Source organism: Rhinolophus ferrumequinum, chromosome 16, assembly GCF_004115265.2.
Source record: "Rhinolophus ferrumequinum isolate MPI-CBG mRhiFer1 chromosome 16, mRhiFer1_v1.p, whole genome shotgun sequence".
Classification (NCBI taxonomy): Eukaryota; Metazoa; Chordata; class Mammalia; order Chiroptera; family Rhinolophidae; genus Rhinolophus; species Rhinolophus ferrumequinum.
Window position 1 is genome coordinate 13,944,225 of NC_046299.1, and position 20,466 is coordinate 13,964,690.

The following is a 20,466-nucleotide window of genomic DNA, read 5'->3' on the forward strand; positions in this document are numbered from 1 at the left end:
TGTCTCAGCACAAGGAAGGGCTTTCTGACAAACAAAGTTGTCTGACTTGGAATAAGTGATTTAGAGACAAGTATTAATTTTCTCTTTCTTGGTGGTGTTCTGGGAGAGTTGGTCAGGAATGTGGTACTGGCACAGGATCGAACTAGATGACTTCTAGATACCTTCCACCTCTAATTTCCTATGACTGTATGATGCTAATTAAGAAGAAAAGACCCAAGACCCCTTAATGAGCAAAACGGTATGTGATGGAATGCTAAACCATGAAGTATAGCCAACGAGTATGAGAGGAGCCAGGAAAGGAGCAGTAGAGTCCATGGATTGGGCTTCATGGAGAAGTATGGTGGGGTGAATATGGGGAAGGAGGGACGAGACTTCTGGCTGAAGGTCCAGCCTAAGTAAAAGGGAAGGTTTGTGTACCCTAGTGAGGCACAGCTGGGAACTCAGGCTGAGAAGTGGTTCTCAACAGGAATGTGGGGGTCAAATTGTGCTTTGAAAGTTTATCAGAGAAATTAAGGCAAAAAAAAAATAATAAAAATAAAACAAAGTAAAATAAAAAGCAAAACCATGCCCTGGATTTGACGCTCTAGTTCTTATTTCTGTCAATCACTAGCTGAGTAAATCACCATGAGTAAATCACCTTTTCTGGATCTTCACCACTTTGCAAATAAGGAGACTGGATGAAATGGTTAGGATTCCTTTCCTCTACAAGGCACTGACTCTTTGACATAAATTATTGGCTGCCATTGTAGGTTCATGAGCACAAGAGGTATATTACAGAAGTATTTTAGGAAGATTGATTTAATATGCAGAGTAGATTAAAGTCAGAAGAGAGTGAAGGTGGGAAGAACAGCGGAGAGGCAATTCCAGTAACTGTTTCTCAAAATAATGTCATTCAACTTTAATACTGTTTAGTCAGTTTTATGCCAAAGTGTCAAGAAGCACGAAGTTTGGTCCCTCTGTCAGACAACTTTGTTTCTGGGTCAAATTAATTTCCTGTCTCCTTGAGTAATGAAAAAAATGCAGTGCGATACAATCACTCTACGCACTACATTCAGTGACCTAAGTCTGATGCCGATTTTTCTGTAGCCTTTCATGAGAACGGTTTCAATGATGGCTCCCTTCACAAAATCTTCCCCTTGTTACCATGACCTGCAAAGTATCCTGCACCAGCCAGGGAAGTACTGAGACAGAGGAGTTTTCACACATCATTTTTTCTCAGCACTTGGGCGGAGATGGCCTAATCCAAACCTGGCCGGCCATAGCATTAAGAATACTGATCACTTATCCCTGTCCTTTTTCAACAGGCACTTTGTTTTGTGATAGAGTTTCATCCTGAGTTCTAGAAGAGTTATTACAATGACAGTTTGCTCTGGTTCTTAAAGTAAAATGCTTTTCACAGACAGCTGAATGCCCAGGACTGCTCTTGGGAGGTGGCGACTCCTCCCTAGGTCACGGGTTTATGGTTGGCCAGACTGAGAGGGAAGGAAAGTCATGGCCACCTTACGGTGATGGCAGCTGGCAGGGGCCATGGGTGAGATGGAAGGGGAGCAGAGGAGTCTTTGATCACCGTAACTGGATGCTTCGGTAAGCTAGAAACACTAATTAGAGAGCCATTAGGTTCTAGGTCAGTGGCTGGAATGTCTTCAGAGGGTGGCCTGACCGTGATGTTATCTGACGGGTGCTGCCCAATGACTAATCAGGGTGGTGTGAGAAGCTCCAGTCTACAAATATCAACTCACAGCAGTGTGATCAAACTGAGTCCACACACTGAGTGACTGAAGGTGGCCTGAATGAACTGAGGGGAGGGAGGGCAAGCTACTGAGAGCAGCTTTGTTGATTCACCCTGAGTGGGTATCAGCCACCCCCCGAATCCCACCTCTGCCTTTCTTTCCTTTGTGCCTTTGTTTCTTCCCTCATCCATTGCCTGAACAGAAAACAGACTAGGGAGAAGGAGGATTTGGGGAAGAAAAAACAACAGTGGGGTTTGAGGATGAGGCCTCATTCGGATTGTTTCAACGCTCAAGACTTAGTGGTGACATCAATGTGAATTGTGGTTTCAGCCACCTTGGATCACTTTAGGCAGAGGGTAGCCTCTGTTTTCTTTTCTTCTTATGACCAAAGTACAGTCGGTGTTGCTCTGTGAGGTGTTTTTGTTTTGTGTTTGCTATTTTAATTCTCTACTATGAGCACCACAGAAATTAGGATAAAGCCTTTAGAAACTTACATAACAATTTGGCATTGTTATGACACCAAGCACATTTTTATTGTGTTTTACCAATGCATTGGTCTCCAGTGCCTCAGAAACTTTAAAAAATGGCCATTGAAAGTTATTAGTGGTAAGAAAACCGAGATAAAAGTTCCATAGCAGTATTTGGCTATAACACATCGGTGGTCTCTTGCCTTTCTGTATCCCTGCTTTTTCTATATCCATCTGACGACAAAGTTCTGGGGTCACAAACATGCACTGGGAATGACTCTACTACTGAACATCAATAAAAACCCAAATCTAAAATTGACTGGCATCTATAAGGAATACTTAAAGGAAGCCAAAGTCTTGCTAAGCAAATCATGTGGTCTTGTTTCTCTGTTAATTACTTTTAAAACATTTTTTTTTTTTTTGGGTGATTGGAGGCAAGGATTCTCAAGTAAATGTATACCTGTGGTGCCAACAAGTGGCCCATGACCAATTTTATTGTGTTGCGGGAGAGCAGTAGCACCCAATAGTCTCAATAGGAATCAAAGCCTAGGAGAGCTCCCTGGGGCCTCGGCAATGAGCTGTTCCTGGAGTCTCTTATTTCATGGCAGAGGAAGTAAGATGCAGGGAGAGTAAGTGACTTGCCTCTTTGGTTATAAATTGTAATCATTTTCAAGGATTTATGATGCAAACATAACATACTTTAACCAAAGTTTGATAATACAGACTCTCACCACTAAAATGAACTCAGTCGCAAAGGAAAACCTCAATGATTTGACATTTATTCAGGTCAGAGGAAGGCCAAATACATAAGTTAGCAAGACTGTGTGTCTAAACTTGAGGGAGAGTTTATCATGGGAAGTAACAAGCTGAGGGCCAGGGATCTATGACCCCCTAGGGCACACTGGCAGTTTAAAAAAAAGGTTCAAGATCAACTGGAAATTATTTGCTAACTCACTTTTTTAAATTAAAGTTTATTGGGGTGACAATAGTTAGTAGCTAGCTCATTTTTTATTTAGTACGCATGTAATACAGCACGAAGAGCCCCCATACTCTGCAGGGTGACCCATGTTTGAATCTTCCTATGCAGAGCTTCTCAGCCTTGGCACTTTTGACATTTTGGGATAAATAACTGTTGCAGGGCCTGTCCTGTGCATTGTAGGATGTTTAGCAGTGTCCCTGGTCTCTATGCACTAGATGCCAGTAGCACACCCCCAATTGTGACAACTGAAAATGTCTTCAGACATTGCCAAATGTCCCCTGGGGGACAAGATTGCCAGTGGTTGAGAACCACTGCTGTAGTGAAATGGTCACCTACAACTGTGGTAGAATTAAAAACCTACCCATAGTATGAAAAGATGCTCAACATCATTAGTCATTAGGGAAACACAAACTAAAGCTACAAGGAGATATTGCCTCACACCTATAAGAATGGCCGTGTTAAAAAAAAATGATGATACCAAGTGCTGACGAGGATATAGAGAAACTGGAAGTCTTGTCCGTGGCTGGTGGAAATGCAAAATAGTACAGCCACTTTGGAAAACAGATTGGCAGTTTCTTCTCAAATTAAACACTAATTATATGACCCAGCTGTACCACTCACAAGTAGTTATGCAAATGAAATGAAAACTTGTGTTCACACAAAAACCTGTATGTGAAAGTTTATGGCAGCTTATTTGTAATTGCCAAAAGAGTAGAAACAACCCAAACGTCCCTCATCTTTTATACGGATAAATACTCTCTGGTATATCTATACAACGGAATACTGCTACTCAGCAACGGAAAAGAATGAACCAGTGATACACTCAACACCGTGGGTGAATCTCAAATACGTTATGCTGAGTGAAAGATGCCAGGCTCAAAAGCTACAGGATGTGTGATACCATTTACATGACATCCTGGGAAAGGCAAAATTGGAGGGACAGAAAATCAATCCCTGGTTACCAAAAGCTAGAGGTGAGGGAGAAGACTTACAAAGGGTACAGAGGAATTTTGGGGGGTAATGAAACTCTTTGATATCTTGATGGTGGTTGTGGTTATAAATGAGTTTGTCAAAACCCGTAGGACTGTCTGCTGAAAAGGGTGCATTTTCCTGTAGGTAATGCACACATACTACTGTGTGTATTAATTTTAAAACATAAAAAAAATAGGCCGATGTTATCAGAATTAAGTAAGCTAAAAATATATATATATATATATATATATATATATATATATATATATATATATATATACACAGTTCTCAATCTTTTCCAAACTAAAAACTCACACTGTTCTTTGTAAACTGGCTGGAAGACAAACAGTAAAATTTTGTTTCCATAGCAAAGGCCCACACTGTGATTTAATATTTGCCGGGGGCACCAAGTGGCCTGGACTTTATATACTTTTTATATACTTATAAATACACATATAAAGAGGAGGCAGTCCTTGCCCTGCAGGTAACACAAACCTTTAGCATCAAGCTCCAGCCTATCAACTAGCCTCAGGTCGGGCTCCTTTCTGTTTCTGTCTCTGTTCACACACTTCTAGTTGGAAGAATGAATGCCCTCCTCTGTCTTCATCTCCATCCTGCTATTCCCCACCTCCTTACTGAGATCATTTTTAAAATACCCAAGGATGCCGTCTTCTCTCTCTTTCCTGAACTCCTGCAGCAGTGATTGTGTTATTGTTGAGCAGAAGCTTCTCATATCATTCTCATTAAACTTATTTTTTAATTTTATGCAAATATATACATGGGCTATAGTCACATGCTATTAGGGACACCTCTGGGGCAGGACCTGAGTCTTACACTTCTTTGTATCGTAGGGGTCCTGCCAAAGAGAAGGTGTTAAATAAGTATTTCATGGTGATGATAATGAAGATATAGCGTCAAGGCACTGGACAGCCTCGTCCTTTTCCAGTTTAAGGATGTACTTTTGCCTACATTGAGTGTTTAAAATTTTGATGGAAGAAGAGTGGAAAGTGGATGTGAGAAAGTTATGCAGATGAGAAATCAAGAATTTTAATTGGTAAGCTTACTCATCTTGAGAAAAGAGAGTGTGTTTCAGGCCCCACCAAGCCCTCGTTAGGGCTGGGATTACAGCTCCCCAGAGGGAATATTTCAGCTTCTATCCCCTACTGAGTTGCCAAGAATAATGACTTTAGGTGTGAGACTAAAACCTTCTCCCAGAAGCCTGTCTTCAAGGTTAAGGGGACCATCTGGGGCTGCAATGAGAGATCCACTGACAGGCTGAGTGAGGTGGAGCTCACGGGAGAGGGGGGAGCTAACGGCCTCTGGTCCCCTTGCTTGCATCTTCCCCCTTATCCTTACTGTTCTCCATTTTATTTTTTAAAGATGAAAATGCAGAGAAAACAAACTGTAATAAGAGAAGTATAATAAAAGATAACATACAAAAAATTTTCAATATAATAAGAAATAAAAGTCCTCCAAGGGTCAAGAGAAATGCCTTCTGTTGAATTGGAAAGCCTAGAAGATACCAACAAGTGATCTAGGGTGTTAAAGCAAAACACAGAATAAGATTCTTTTTAGGAGAAACTTTTAGAGGGCCAGGTAAAGGTCCAGTCAAGGTCTAGCAGAGGGCTCGGTCCGAATGGTCTCTGGCTGTCCTTGGTTTCAGCCACAGGTATGCATCTCAGGCTGGAAATACCCACAGAGTTTGCATTCAGGTGCTTTCCCCTACAAGCCAAAGAAAAGCAAAACAGCTAACACTCTCCCTCTCTCTCCAAGCTTCTCTGCTCCAAGACAGGGTAGATCAAGCCCACATAAAACCACTCAAATATAGGAAAGACCCTTTTTATTTCCGACGGGCAGTGGGTGTTACCTTTCTGATTTCCACTAGAAACCCCACAACCTTGGCTGGAAGTTAGGAGGCAAAATGAAAAGTGGACCTAAGAAAGAATTACAGAATGTTACCTAGAAGGACCGTTTAAAGTTCAATGCCTCTAAACACTTATTTCAATTCTGTTCTCTTTGGTGTAATGCCACAGAGGTCAAGTTTATCAAAACACTGGAGGCTTCTTTCCTCCAAAGTGGATGACGTGCTAAAGATGTTTTCTTGAAGCAAGATGGGGTATGTCTCCCTCTGAGTTCCAACTCTCACAAAATTTGAAAACGACAAACTGACATGCTGGAATTCAAGCTCACAGATCCCACTTTGACTAGTTACTAATAGATAATGCTGGGAGGATTGTGGCTTCAAAGTACATGTTTTGGAAATTATGTAAATATGTATATTTATACAATGGATTATGAAAACCTTTTAAAAACAAACTTGGTTATTTACATCACAGACCTTCAGACTCCAAAGAAGTTGTTATGCTCTATTATGTCAACTTCCATTCACCAGCATGAGGTCTTTTAAAAAATATTTCCTTGCAATGAAATAATGACAGAAAACCACACACACTCATAAGGTTAATGAGCCCTGCCTCCAGACGACTACTATGTAGAATTGAAGGGATGGAAAAAGAATATCTCTCAGTATAAGGAAATGACAACTGGTGACAAGAAATAAGGATAGAAAATTGAAGCAAGCCCTAACATAAGTAAGCGAAAATGCTACAAAAAGGGAAGAACCGAAGTACTTACTTTTTCCTACTTTAATGAACTTTATGGGATGAGGGACAGAATAATTTAATTCTGGGAGGGAAAATGTGCTTTCATCTTCAAAGCACTTTCATTTGAATAAAATAGCTTCATGAAATAAAAACCAAAGTATCCAGTCTGATTAGTACTCATTGCAATATTTTTTAAAATGATGTGCTTTTTAATTTGATAGACCAGAGATCCTCATGATACCCTGGGAGGGGCCGTTGAGTGCTTTTAACGTCTTTTTTTGTCCATAATAATCATCACTTTAACCTTTCATTATCTAATAGAAACATTTTTCCTATGAGAAACATCTTTTTTGTGTGTTTTTCTTTAATAGTTCTCTAAACTACTGGTCACAGACTGTCTGTAAAATGTTGAATGCCAGAGCTGAAAACATACTGGCTGGAAAATAGCAAATTGTAGATTAATACGTAAAATATGATGCCCGTAACATTTTAGAAGTAACAAGACAATATACTATAATGGGTCTACGTGTTTATATATGGTATAGGTATAAGACCTTGGGAAAGGATGCTTGCTAAATTCATGATAGAGGTTGCATCTGGAGAGGGAAAGGAGACGATGGTATTGGGCAGGAAATGAAGGAGCTTCAACTTTATTTTTTTAGTTTTCAAAGATCTTGAACTATGTCCAAATGTTAATATTAACTAATTCTAGTAGGTGGTGGTGTATAGATATCTGTTTCTGAGTATCTTTACTTTCCTATTTGCTTTCATTTCTGTTTAATACATTGTAAAATTTTAAGGAAAAAGAAAACCCTGTTGAGCTCAATTGAACTTAATTATGGATGTGCCAACCATGAAGGAAGCAGCTGTTATCAGAGGAAAACAAACATAAACTCAAATGATAGAAAATCAAATCGAACCCTTTGTGTAAGGTCCTTCTGCCGAGTTCTCGGATGAGAATAAATCCTCCAAACAGAAGAAATCTGCTAGTGCTGCTATTAGTAACTTCTGTGTGCCACCCGCATGGACCGGACTTTCCCTTTAATTGCTGTTGTACCAGGTTTTCCCTCTTCCAGAATCCTTCCTCCCCAGGTTTTCTGCATAATCAACTTAACAGTTCATAGTAAAAACATTTTACTGCATTACCATCTCAAACTCGGGAATACAAACTAAACACAGGAAGGTATGACAAGTAAGGTTCTACCTCCCTACTTAGTCAATTAATCTTGATTCACTTGAACTTGCTGACATCAGATTTATTCTGACATCAGATTCCTCTCTCCTGCTCCTGTCTGCAGGCGAAGCCAGGACTCTCTCAGTTATCCTGGTCACTCAAGGTGAGAGCTTCCTTCTGGCAGGACCTTACCCTGTGGTTTCCTAGTCACAGCAATCTACTTGACTTTAGCCTTCCCGTTTCCCAAGCACGTGTCTGCTAGGATAAACTCAGGTATAGCTCCTGATTTTTGAGCCTTTTGTCCTGTCAAGCCTCAGCCAGTTCATGTATTTATTCTGTTCTGGTCAGTTTTCCCGCCCTGAGATTTGAAACTCCTCATCCTATTTCATGGGTGGCCGGCAGAGGGATTTTTCAAATCTTTATATATATTGGGAAGATTTGTAATAAAACAACAAACATGCTGGATTTTTCAAAAGTGTAGACTTTCCTGTAGAGATAAAGAAGAATAGAAATATGGGGTAAGAGATACCTAAGACTGCTGGATAACCCCCAAATCTGTTTCTACTTCATCCTTTTAACAATCCATTTTAATCCCCTTTTAAAAGTTATTGTTCCCCCTATTTTTTTCTTGGGTTTGTCCAAATATTCTCGTAGTGTGGTATGGTAGAAAGAGTGTAGAAAGTATGTAGGTGTTGGAATCCGACTGGCCTGAATTCAAGCTCTTCCTCACTGAGTTCCTGGGTCTCCGTCTCCTCATACAGAAGACAAAAATAATAATACTGACATCTTTAAATATAAGATTTTTAAAGTCTCTACTTCTCACAAACTACCAAACCAAGCACTTAGAATCTATCCACATTACCGAGCAATAATAATCACCAATGAGAAAATTTTCGACCTGAGCTGCCCTGAAGGGACAGGGACATGCAAAATTTCTGGCTTTGGGAACTCAGGTCAGCTGCTCTGGAAAACAGACTTCTTTCAAAATGAACAATTCAAGTAGGAGACTGGAGTTTGGAATGGATGACAGTTAAGGTCCTTTTAACGCTGGGATTCCATGATTCAATGAATATAAATTGTTTTCTAGAAAGAAATGAATGTGTCAAGTTAAATTTGCACCCATTTACACAGAGTCACCAGACTTGACAGAAGTTCCGGTTAGTTTACCGACATGTTTAAAAAAAAAAAGAAAAAAAAAAACAGGTCTTGCAGCAATAGAGGTTGGACTGCTTCATGGAAAAACTTATCTGCAACCCGACAAACTGAAAAAGGAATTCAGAAGGCCTCTGTGTACGGTCCTCTCCCAGCGGCACTTGTCTTCTCTTCTTCAAAGTCTGAGGTTGGCGGTCAAGTTTACGAAGTATTTTCTCTTAGGAGATCTCTGGAATCCATTCTGTGGTATCAGGGCTCCCAGCAGGCACATTTTAGGGGAAGGAAGGGACGGGGCTACCATTATTTAGATTCCAAAAGTAAAATCCTGAGAACAGTATCATCCTAGAGAATGCATTTTTGAAATAACACCTCAGGAGCAAATAGGTAATGAGAAAACAATTCCTATTTGCAACAAAAAGTACTATTTGTGGCCATAATGATTGCCATTTCTTATGACATATCTCAAAGAGGTTAAAATAAGGTTAAAATAGAAGGAAAAACTAAATGCCAGAAAGAAAATTCTGACTGATGTCTTCAGATGAATGTCATAGAAAATTCCAGATGTTTAATTTAACCAAGAAAATAGTAGCTCACTTTATATTGTAGGTGTGTGTGTATGTGTGTGTGTGTAACATGATTATACAACAGAATTTGAGCAATTGAATCACATTCTGCACATTTTAACACTTGATTACATATAATATCATAATTTCCTCTAATTATTCTTTTGAGTGCAATCAGACTGTAAGTTCTTTGGAAATGTTTTTGTATTTTAGTATTCAGCACAGGCATATAGATAGGTTTTAATAAACACTTAGCAATTAGCTTTTCAGAGATGCTTTATATTCATTTCTGGGTGATGGTTAATTAGCCAGGACTCTACTCCCCTCCCTTCAGGCAGTTGTCAATGACATATAATCTGATGTACAACGGGCAGCTATTTAAAGATCTTCTGCTCAATCAGATTCAATAGTCTACCATGGTCTAGGGTTCTGTGGATGTGGCAGTTCAAAGTTCCCTAAATCAGAGTAACTCGTGGAAAAATACTGTGGTGGTAAAATCATGGAAATGAGTTACATAGGGTACAGCTCAGAAAGAAAAGCACATATACCATCATGCATGAGAAGCAAAAACGTCATGGTCTGAAAAGAAAATTGAGTGAAAACAGAAGAAGCTACTAATTAAAAATGTGATCTTCAATCACCATATGCAGATGGATCTTTGTATCTTGTACCTTTGGACATCTTGAGTATCTGTGATTATCCAGGACATCATGGCACGGTATGGAGGCAGGGAGAATGGGGCCATCAAATAAACTGCAACCTTCACTCCCCAACTCCAGGGTGACTTGGAAAGTTATTCTCTTGACCAAAACTCAAGCATGGTGAGAACCAGAGAGCCCAGCAGCAGGGTGGGGACGTGCTCCCATTTCAGTGTCCATAAAAGGGCATTTTCATGTCCTAGGCAGGGGACAATCTGCAACATTACATGCAAGTAAGTAAGAGTGGATTAGAGGGAGTTCTGAAGGAGAATGCCAGGGTTCCCACAGCCCTGTACAGCCATTTCCCAGCTTTGTATTCTGGGGCAAGTTATTTGACCTTGCTAAGCGTCAGTTTCCTCATCGGTGAAATGTGGTACTTGTCTCAGTGTTCTGTCAGGTCGAGTGATGTAATCCGTAAGAGCATTTAGTATAGTGCTGAGTAAAATAAGAAACACACACACACAAATTAGCTATTGTTTTAAAACATTCCCCTGGGTTGTGCATCACTCCTGAGATACAGTCCTATTTTTCAAATTCCTACTCTAAGACAGGTCCAAAAAAGAAAAAGAAAAAAAAAGAGCTTGGCTCTAGTTATTAATATGAACAGGTTGTCCACAGGGATGTAGTTTCCTGTGGGTCAGAACTGCTTCTGTGAAGGGTGACAACCCTCCGTTTCCTTCTGACTTGCCAGACTCTGGCGCTCCCTTCCTCAGCTGAGGTATAGTAATGAATTTGGACGTGATTACCATCTCCCGCAGTCACTTGCTTTTCCTATTGTTTACAGTTTTCTCTTGCCTAATGACTACATGTCTGGGACTCCTATTTTTAACGAATGTTGAAAACCTGACAGATGACAGCTCTTGGGTTCTAATTGTTCATTAAACATCGGATTCTCAACAGGTAGCTATTAAAAACAGAAGGGAGACTGACTTATAAGGGAAAGTCACCTGATAATAGTGATTATTTTGACACAACTGGAAAACGGTATCACAGAGAGGAACAGAAAATGCCCGGTCAACACCAATGCCCTCAATCAAGGGAACTAAGAGCTCTAAGTTATGCAACAGACAGACACAGCACTGGCAGCGCCAAGAATCTGCTTCAATCTGCCTGCACCCTGTTCTGAAACTGAGTGACCTTCTTGGAAGTGGGTGAATTTACCCTGCTATTTCTGGCAGCAGTTCCGGTTCTCAGGCTCTTTATTCTACCAGTGGCACTTCTAAAGCAAGAAATATGTTGTCTGCCTGATACCAAGTCCTCAGTGCCAAACGCATTCTTTCAGTGATGTAGGGGAAAGTCCTGCATAAATTGGACAACAAACTAAAACTATAAAGACAAGAACTTAATCTTTGCCTAGTCATTCTTGGGCAACTTACCTGGCTTGAATTTGGTGTGCCATCTTTTCCTAGAATGAGGAAGGATACACACACACACACACACACACGCGCGCGCGCACGCAATGCACACACATCACACAAATGTATGCATACGCATAGATATTGAATAGTATTGGAACCTGTACTGTCCTTACCTGTTATTATGTAATGACAGAATTGGCTATAAAGAAGAAATATTTACCCTTGAAGATACAGGAAATATTGTCACTTGAAAAAAGCCTAAGGAAAATTGTAGAAATTATTTGTCCCCTCCCTACCGTGATTTTCTTACTTGTTTTATTGTATTTTTGTTGGAGGTATTAGAAAGTGTTCACTTTTAACTTCTCCTTAGATGTGGGCCAACAATTCCCACTTCTCTGCGTCTAGCTCTACCCTAAGCCACAAATCTATTGTTTTAGCTGCTTGGTGGAATCTGTCCCTGGGTGTCCACATCAAAGTCGAGAACCTCAAACCACAATGAACTCTGTTTACTTGAACTTCCCACCAACAAAACCTGCTCCTAGTCTTGCCTTCCTTTCTGCAGTTTATAGCCTTCTCTCATCATCTTGACTCACTTACCATGTTTCCCCGAAAATAAGACCAGGTCTTATACCATATTTCCTCCAAAATAAGACCGGGTCTTATATTAATTTTTGCTCCAAGAGACGCATTAGGGCATATTTTCAGGTGATGTCTTATTTTTCATGTACAACAATCTACATTTATTCAAATACAGTCATGTCATCTTCTTCTGGAACATTGTCATAATGTACTAAATTTGTCCGTTGATGATCTTAACTGGGGCTTATTTTCGGGGTAGGTCTTGTTTTCGGGGAAACATGGTACCCAGTTTCCTCTTCTCCAGGTCTACCTCCACCAGCCCATCCTCCCTGTTCTTGGGGAGTGTATGTGATAGGATTCAAACGTGACTCAGTTGTTCTTTTACTTAAAACCTTCAATGACTCTCTCTGCCCTGGAAAATAAAGTCCAAAATTCTTGGTAAGATGTATAAATTCCTTCTCCATCTAGCCTTTGCCTGTTTTTCGGGAATCTTGTCCCACTGGGCTAGCCTTGGCAGCCGTATGTTCCAGCCATGCAAATATGCTTGCTGTCTTTGAAATCCAGCCTCTTCTTTCTTGCCTCCATGCCTTTGGAAAGTTCTCTCCTCTCCTTGGCATGCCCTTTTCACCTTGACAAAAACTACTCATCAACCAAGTTCCAGCTCACTTGATACCTTGTGGAGGATACTTTCCCTGACTGTCCCAGTCTGTTTTTGAATCTGTTCCCTCTTTGGGGATCTCACGTAAGCCCTGCATAATTCAATTACAGACTTAGATTGGCTGCTTCCTCTACCAGGCTGTGAACTCCCTGAGGGCCAGGATTGGCAACTGTGTGTTTCCATTATTAAGAAGGTACCTGGTGACAAGTTGGTGCACAATAAATGTTTCTGGACAAAAAAAGATAAATTAATCAATTAACTTTGATCTCTTTTAAAACTTTTTAGAAAGTTACTAGGTTTGCCTTGAAAGAGAGCCTAAACTTTCAGGAACATATCCATGGTTAAAAGTAGAATAGTTAAAGTTAATCAGAGCTAGGAAAAAATCTTAGCTCTTACCCTGTTCAACTAGCAGCCTTTACAAATTTAACATTGTGGTTAAGAGATATAAAATTACTCCCCCAATTTTACTGGGGGGCAAAGGGCATTAGAACCCATGCTGGTCCCAATCCCTAGTTCAGGAGCCTTTTTTCTCTGAGGCCTCCAGAATAGGAAGCATCCAGAATAGGCGTTATTTGCAATACTCCCATGTCATGGATTTAACCTGCCACATGGACGTAGGTAATTACACAGGTCAGACAAACTGCTGTTTTTACACAAATAAATACTGAAACAAACACTGTTGTACTTAACCCCTAGGCAGTAAATCAGGTTGTAAGGGAGCAGCTTAAAATGTCAACAGCTCTGCTCATAAGGGGTGTTGGAGATCATTGGAAAGGAGAAGTGAGTCTGTAAGAGGGAGATTTTAGGCTTGATCAGGTTCAGATCATCAAACGAAATATTGGGCTGCCGAGTAAAACCATGTGAACCTTTTTGGTTTAAAAAGCTGTCTGTGGCGCCCTCGTGACCAGTCTGTCCCTAGGGATTCCATGTTCTTCCTCTGAGCAGGTCAGGCTCCTGATTCCACAGGAATGGCTGCTTTCTCGGTGTCCCGACAGCCACACCCAGGTCCTCCCAGAAGATAAGGGAGATGTGAAGACAAAACAAAACTATTTCATCTTTGTCCAACCCTGAAGAAAGCAACTGAATTAGAATTTGAGGGTATGAATTTATTCATTTAAAACATTAGCTGAATATGTATTGAGTGCTCAGCCCTGTCATCCTTATTTTACAGACGAGGAAGTAAGGCTGGAAGAGGTAAATCATTGGTCTAGGGTCACAAATCAAGTGACAGGAAACCTAGGACCCAGTTCTGTATGTCGACGTCATAACCACTCTGCTTTCCTGTTTCATTCAGACTGGTGAAAAGACTTGGGACTTTTTACTGTGGTTGAATTCATTGGCCTATGCCAGAAGAAGTGGAATCCTATCATGTGGGGTGGAAAGGGTTCTGGAAAGCAAGGCAGAAGATTTGGTTCCAGTGCTGGCTGAGATTCACTACCCAGGAGCAAGTTTCTAGAAAGCACTGGTGGTGAGATTTGGGGAGAAAAGAAAGGATTTATTGGGTACAGGCACTGGGCTACGTGCTTGACATACGGCCATTGCACCTCTGAGACCGATGGCCCCCTACATCAAACATGACAGAACTCTTGGGACCTGGAACAACCCATGTCAACATGACTTAGTTGTTTGTTCTAGGAATCCTTCCCTCAGGAACAAGAAGTCTATAAACCGATAAATAACTATAGGGTTCGCTTCAGAAAATGCCTGCAGATTAATTTGCCTCAGGCAAACAGCTTGCTATTTAAACAAAAAGTTTACTTGTCAAGACTTGCTTTCAGATCCCTGCCCTGCTGTGCCCACGGATCCTACACTATTATGCTATGAACTCTGTCCAGTCTCAGTCAGCTCTACTTTGAAGGATCTGCCGTAAATCACTTGTCACCAGACTCTAAAACTCTATAAATACCCATTTTGACTTCCCCTTCTGAGACTAAGTAAGTTCTAATAAATTTGGCTTTGCTGTATCAAGTGGTCTGGTGACCTTTTAGTGGGTATAATATGAGGTACTTTCAGTCCCATTTTATTGATGTGGAAACTGAGGTTCAGAGAGATCAAGTAACAACTCAAGTCACACAGACAGTAAATCTGGCAGAACCACAATCAAATCTGGATGTTTGCTCTCCAAGAGCGGGTTACCATGGAAGCCTCTACTTTCTTAGCTGTAAAATGAGGGAATCTCATTGGCTCATGAAGACTAAGATTCTTCCTTGCTTGCTTTCAACTTCGATAAAAATAAATTTAACTATTTTTAAAGCCAGAATAAATTTTCTTCCCTTCTCTTCCTCTTTTGCTGAAATAGTTCCCTAATTTTTGTTTTATAAGGTTTTGTCTATCTAAATAAATTGCAAGCCTAGTAAAAAAGAACCCTATGGGGGATCTGGAAGGGATGGGTGAAAAAGGGGAAGGGATTAAGAAGTACAAATTGGTAGTTACAAAATAGCCATGGAGATGTATAGTATAGGGAATATAGCTAATAATATTGTAATAACTATGTATGGTGTCAGATGGGTACTAGGTTTATTGGGGTGATCATTTTGTAAGTTACATAAATGTCTAATCACTGTTGTACACCTGAAAGTAATATAATGTTGTATGTCAACTGTAATTGAAAAATTAAAAATTATTTTAAAAGAACCCTACCAGATTTTTTTTTATCATGGTAAAAGACACATGACATAAAATTCACTATTTTAACCATTCTAAAGCATGCAATTCAGTGGCATTTAGTACATTCAAAAAGGTGTGAAATTATCACCGCTCTTTCAAAAAGGTTGTGCAGTAATCACCGCTCTTCAGTGTCAGAACAATTTTATCACCCCGAAAAGAAACCCCATGCCCATGAAGTATTTCCATCTCCACCCTCCTCCCAGCCCTTGGTAACCAGTAGTCTATATGCTGTCTCTATGGGTTTACCTATTCTGGATATTTCATATAAATGAAATATTGTACGATGTGGTTTTTCTGTTCTTTTCTCTTAATATAATGTTTTCAAGATCCTATCAGATTTTGTGTTTTGTAATATTCATGGTATATTTTTGGCACTGAATAAGCCAAATACATGAATCATTATGACAGAGTTTTTCTCCTACTCGGAGAGGAGAAGTGGTCCTCCAGGAGAACAATGTGAAGGGAAACCCTCCACATCCCTTGGCCACTTGACCTAAGGAGAGCTCTCCGTCACTTTCCCCAGGCCCCGGGCTGAGCCTGATAACAAATATGTGCAGGAAGGGTGAGGAGTCAGTTATCCTGCTTTGTGCTGCCTTTGTTGGCCTACCTGGTCTTTTCCTTGCAATACACACACACACACACACACACACACACACACACACACACGCCCAATGGAGAGAGGCTGCAAGGCAGTTTTTCTGTCCATGCCTAGTGGGAACCACTGCTCTTTTAATTTCTCACACAAACAGAAGTCAGGCTTTTCAGTGGCGTCGTGGAGTTCTTGCACTCGTTCCCCGAGTGTGTGTGGGTGAGAATCTTTGAGCTACTTGGATGGAAAATGATGCTCTTCATGATCTGTGTGGATAAGTGCACAGAAGGAAGTATACACTGCGGCACACCCAGAATCCAGTCCGATCAGACTCCTAAGAATGTCGAGGGAAAGAAATGGTGTGCCTAATACTAACAAATCTACATCATGATTTTGATGCCAGAGACTAACATAAATCTTTTCTCAGTGACAGCGCAACACTTAGAAAATTTACTGCATCATTTCCTTTCCCAGTTTATGTCAAATTGAAAATTGATGCTTGATGCATTTACTAGTAAGAAATTTTACGTCTTTTCCTCAGAGGATTTCTTTTTTTTTCCCTGTACCAGCTCCAGGTTATGTATGATACGGGATGTGAAAACACAAGAAGAAAAGCCAAAAAATGTCATTGTGTTTCCTCTTCTCAACCCTTAAGATAAAGACAAAGGGTCACAATAAGTTCAAAAATATTTATCATATAAATATTGCACCGAAAATCATAACTTGAGATAAATGTCACAGAAGCCAATGAAACATGACCACAGTCAATTTATGAGGCTACTTAAAATACAGAAGCTCTCTAGGGTACCAAGATTGCTGTGAAATGATACAACATCAGCTTTTTTTCTTTTCTTTCTTTCTTTTCTCTCTTTCTCTCTTTCTCTCTCCCTCCCTCCCTCCCTCCCTCCCTCCCTCCCTCCCTCCCTCTCTCTCTCTCTCTCTCTCTCTTTCTTTTTCAAATATGGCAAGCATTTAAGAAAGGAGTTCTTACCCAGGGGTCAGTAGACCCCTTGAAAACGATTGTGACACTTTTTATGTATGTGCATCTTTCTGGAGTGAAATCTATAACCTTTCCCCCTCCCCTCTTTTCTTTTCTTTTTCTCTTATAATCTTAAAGGGTTGATGACCTAAAGAGAGGAAGATCTTTTGCTTTGAGAGGTGGTTGGACTATAGTCATTTTAAAGGTTATTCCAATTCTGAGATTCTCAGAAATCCGCCACGTGTCATTCAAGGATGTTTTCTTAGCTGATACTTGCTTCTGAGGAGCAGAAGACGGGCTAGATAAGGTATTGGCTCTTGTTGATTGTTTCCAAAACAATTGTCCACCAATTACTATTATGCCTTTGGCCATTCTTAGTGTCTGCGAACAGTAGGCAGCTTAGTTATTTCAAAATCTCTCTGCAATTGCCACTGTGTAAATAATTGTGTTTATTCACCATTTACAAGTATTTATTGAGTAATAGTACTTGTAAATTCATCGATTTAACATATTTGGTAGGTTTAAATAGGTTTCATTTCTTTCCCTAAACAGTAGATGACATTCTACAAAGGAACACTATACTACAGGTCCGCAGTTTCTCATTCTCAATTTCCAAATCCAGAAAGCTCTGAAGATAGAGTTGTTCCATAACTCATGTGAGAGTAAATGTGACCTGACGTGAACTCATTTGGCAGCAAAACCTGACCGGAATTGGTGTGAGGCTATTTATAGTTCTTTTTATCCCCTTAGTATGAATAATCATATATTTCACTGCAGAGACATTAATGTTTATGGAACACTGACCCGAACCCTGCTTAAGACGTTATGTAATATATAGTATATGCACCATATTTCTTTCCTAAAACCCACCAAATGCTGAATTGCAAAATACGTCTGTCCCCACAGGGCCTCAGATTAGAGTTTGTGGATCTCTACCATATATTTCCCCCCCCCCTCTCTCTATAGAGAGAGATATATACATATCTACATATCTATATCTATATCTATATATGCATACATACATATCTATATCTATATCTATATCTATCTATATCTATCTATCTATAAATTACGCTGATAGTAACCACTTTGAGCACCTCTTGTAATTGCAGAAGTCAAATGTGACTTGTATTTATCTTTTGTTATCGGTATGTATTGAGTATTACAATTTTAATAGTTCTTTTCTTTCTTAAAATGTGCATACATTTTTTGGCACCCTTTGTATATATCATATATAATATTAATTTCCATATTTTCAATATGTGGGTTTTGTATGTTTGTGTGTATGTGTCTATGTGATCAGTCAAAATACTTTTCTCATGTCTCCAAACTAGACTGAGATACAGTAAGTTATTTCTGATCACTGATAAACGGACTTTAAAAAGTACTTGTTCACTTTGTCTCTACAAATGCTTTGAAAGTGCAGGTAGAGGAAACATAAGGAAGAATAGCTGCCTGATTTTGAGGATGGTGCCTTGTTCTATTCTCTATAGGGCCCAGTGCATTGTAAGTAAAATAAATGATTATAAATTGCTTTGCAATACAGTAAAATGACGATATATTATTACATTGGTTAGAAACAAAAGGTCTAAGAATCTAATCATCTTTTTTTTGACACAAACTTCAAAATGTACAATTGTAATCTAAAATGTGTTGTGAACCCAATTTCTCAGTGCAAAAACCATAACAAAAACCATCATTTTTCTCCCCTCGAAAAACATGATTCAACTGTTTGATCCATCCAGAGTTCCAGCCTAGAATGACCTCAAAAAGTAACATTTTCAGAGGCCTACTTAGCTCAAATGTTTCTACGATATGGATCAGAAACATGCACTTCAGAACATGCATGAGTTCAAATTCATCTGATATACAAATCAGAGAAAGAAAATTCGAATGACTAGCTAGATATACATTTAATGTATTTAAGGAAAAAGACCATATCATTTGAAATAGAAACGATGCTATTTCTGTTAGCAAGATTAACAGAATCAAATACCTGGGTTCCCATAATGTAGAAACAGAACCAGGAACTTTCCCACGGGGGATATGCTTTAATCTCAGTATTGTAGGGGAGGCAGCACAATTTCCTCCCCGCTCCCACCCTCCATTAGCTCAAAAATAATAGATGAGAACAGAGACGCTGTCCTCCTAAAGAGACAGCCAAATCAACAAGACTAGTAGGTGTCTTGATTTCTATAAAGAGAGGGTGCATCTGTTGGGGGTGGGGTCAACGACTATGGGTGATAGAAAAAGGACCGACACAGACACAAATGTTGGCATTACCCATCCAAACCCAATCAAGGGAAGCAAGTAAAGCCAGCAGACTTCCAGTATTCCCGCCCATGGTAGACATGGATGCATTGGTAAATCTTAGCCTGATGTCCTTCATGTTAAATTTTACTACCAGCTCCCCTTATTCTTACCCCATGTTCGCTATGCTTTTGATTATAATTATCTTCCCTGGGTGTAGAGAGAGAATATCTGATCTTGCTCAAGGGAGAGTAATAGGCCTTGTGACAGCTATGTTATAAATTATTAAATTGGCTTTCTGATGTTATGTATTAGTCTCAGAAGTTGACCCAGAGAAACGCACTTACCAAATAGGTTTCTGAGTGTTTGAGGCCCAGGGCCTGTCATGCCTCTCCTGGGGGTCTCCTCATGTCAGCCTCTGCATTGCTCCCACCTTCCCAGCCTGAAGCTTCAATATTGGGTTTCTTGCAAACAATAATTCCGGTAACGTAATAAAAATATAATGCTATTTAAAATAAGCTCTGCAATATTGAGTACATACATACATTAGAAGAGAACACCAGCTAAAGTCATCCTGCTTTGTCAAAAGACAAGAATCCATGTAATTTCCCTTGAAACAGCTAAAGATTCACCAGGAACTCTATTTCTTGGGAAGAGAATGTTGATGAATCTGTTTCAAGTGGAAAAGACCTAAGCGGGAAATACAAACTTTGAGAGGGCTGTGATGTCCGTTTGTTCCAAATAGATTTTGTATGAGTATATTGTCATTTCTTACAGTATGGAAATGCAGAAATAAAATTTAAAACTGAAATCTGTATGTTGGTAAAATGGAATCTGTTTCTCTTAGCTATGTTAACTGTTGGGGTCCAGGGAGAAAACTTGGGGTGGGGTAAAGGGCTTTCCCTTCTAGAGTCCAGTAAGAAAAATGGCTATAGGTCTCTCAGTTAGAAAAGAGAGAATTCCATTTAGGACAGAATACAATAAGTGACAAATAAATCAAGTATTTTACACAATGACAACTGAAACTAGCGCCAAGAACATGTAGTTT